Source organism: Seriola lalandi, unplaced genomic scaffold (genome assembly GCF_002814215.2).
Source record: "Seriola lalandi dorsalis isolate HSWRI2012SDOR001 ecotype SW California unplaced genomic scaffold, Sedor1 jcf7180002054237, whole genome shotgun sequence".
Taxonomy (NCBI): Eukaryota; Metazoa; Chordata; class Actinopteri; order Carangiformes; family Carangidae; genus Seriola; species Seriola lalandi.
Window position 1 is genome coordinate 71,256 of NW_019524790.1, and position 2,397 is coordinate 73,652.

Genomic DNA, 2,397 nt, shown 5'->3' on the forward strand with positions numbered 1-2,397 from the left:
ACCATATTAATCATAAAAAGCACGGTTTTAAACTTCTGTACTGAAACTTTTGCCTTTATAATACAGCCCAGTGCAGTGTAAGTGATATTTTCTAAATATATGATCAAAGTTCCAAAACTTAACGTGAAATTATATAAAAATGCTCCCCGCAAGTAAAAAAACAGATTCCTGAAGGTAACCTGTCCTTTCATTTTCTCAAGAAAATTTGATGAATTGTTTTCTTCATAGCCGATTCATAAGTTGAATAACTTGATGAGTTGGTGAGTAGGGAAATGACCATGTGCAAAGCGAAAATTGTGTGGAAGCATGTGAACTAAGCATAACACTATTATAGTATTCAAAATATTTTCCCAAGGTTGACAGGTCTGCAAATGAAAAAGGATGTAAAAAAAAGTCTGAATTGTATCTTTTTTACTGTATGTAGATTTCGAAAAGTTCACGATAAATAAAGATTATTGTTATTATATTATTATCTTGACGACACTGTAATCACAGTCATGCTTACCATAATAAACTACTTAGTTTAAACTAGTTAAAATCATTCTTAAAACATGTTTGTGTAAAACTGAATTACAGACATGCTCAGCAGAATTAAAAATGTTTAATCTCCCTTCTCAAATATTTCTCCTGGATACATACATTTTCAGTACATGAAAAAATGTTTCATCCCTGAGGCCATAAATGAGAGGACTCAGACATCTTGGAGCAAGATTAAACATTACATAGTTAAAGAACCTGACCTCAATAAATAACCTGAAATCAATCTGAAGCACAGTCGTTTCTATGAATGGACGCCAAAACTGGATAAGACAGAGAAGAAGCTGGAAACCATGAAGAACCACTGTTCTCAGCCCTTTCCTTGTTGACTTTTTATCATCTCCTGATGCAGCTTTGGCCACTTTCATTATTTTAACATAGGAGAAAACAATGATGATGCACATTATCAAGAAGTAAAACTGATGCACAGCTGATCTAATATGATCCTGCCATCTGTACAAAATGAACATCTCCACAGAACATATTCTGTATTGTTTGCAAAAGCTAAGAGAGGCTGATACAAAGAAGGGTAAGAGAACAACAATGCAGGGCACAGAGCTGAGGCCATGGATGATGAGGATACAATGCATAGTGCTGCGTGTTGAGCTCAGCTCTCCATGGCGCAGGGGCATGCAAATAGCCACATGACGCTCCAGGGTCATTGCTGTCAGAGTAACTGGTGTGACTGTAACGTACAGAAGCACCACAACAGAGATAATGATACACATCCAAACCTGCAGGGTAAAGTGAAAATAGGCAAAGATGAAGAGGATATCAGACATGAACAATAGCAAGCTGTCAGACAGTAGAGTAACAGCAAATAAGATGTAGCGAGCAGTTGTGTAGAAGCACTCCTTTTTGAAAAAGGTTATGATGAGCAACAAGTTGATGCAGAGAAAAATCATCACCAGGATCTGCACAATAATAACCCGGTCATTGATCTGCCTCAGTGAGAAACCACCTCCAACCAATGAGTTGTTATCTGCCATCACTTTTCTAAATAAATGCAAGTTTCTGCAGTTTTGTTAAATGTTAAATTATCAATATTAAGTGTGTTTGTCAAAGAAAAATTGTATTATTTTAACAAAAGTATAAAAGTTCATGTCAAGCTTCTCTGCCGAGCTTTACCACCCCTTCCCTGTAGTGGCATAGCATTGTGGAAGATATTTTCAAAGACAAATTTTGAGATCCTTGCAGTGCTGAGAGAGGGTTGTGAATTGAGACTTTATAGGAGCCACAGAAACACAAACAGAGCAACAGCAGTGGAACTTTGCTCTGTTTGTGTCATCATTGCTACTCTCTGGTAGTCTCCCTCAGGGGCTGAACCCGTCTGTAGATGAATCCAGATGTAAACCACCCACCATTACAGTGGTAGAATCTCACTTGTTAACCACTGGCAACACAACAATGTTTGTAAAGGATTTCTGTTTTTAAGCTCCCTTGCCAAGAAATTTTTCATTGAGTTTTTGGAAAAAATATAGAAATCAAGCACCATTGAAAGCATTGCTTCAACAGTCCCTGCTCTCGCAGTTCCTTAACGATAACAGCAACATTTCAAGACATGAACATTTAGACAACATGTTACTTATATAAAATTACCAACTGAAACCGGATACCTGTCTTTGAACTCCTTAGATAAATTTCAGGTTTTCCTCCTTTCATTTGAAATGTTCTGTGACTCTGTTTGCATACTGGCTTTTGGTTGTTTATAACTTATAAACCTATAACTTAAAATATCTCCATACAACAGTCTAGGGGTGTTTCTTTTGTTTTTTCCACAAATTGCATCTGACCTGTTGCTGCACTTGCTGCTGCCACTCTACGTGTTGATAGCGTTTACTGTGCCCAGCTTCTTCCTAT

General features: G+C 37.1%; 1 pseudogene; it reads right to left on the reverse strand.

Moving 5' to 3' along the window:
- Positions 1–614: 614 nt before the first annotated feature.
- On the reverse strand, positions 615–1,526 carry LOC111653622 (odorant receptor 131-2 pseudogene; annotated as a pseudogene).
- Positions 1,527–2,397: the final 871 nt, after the last annotated feature.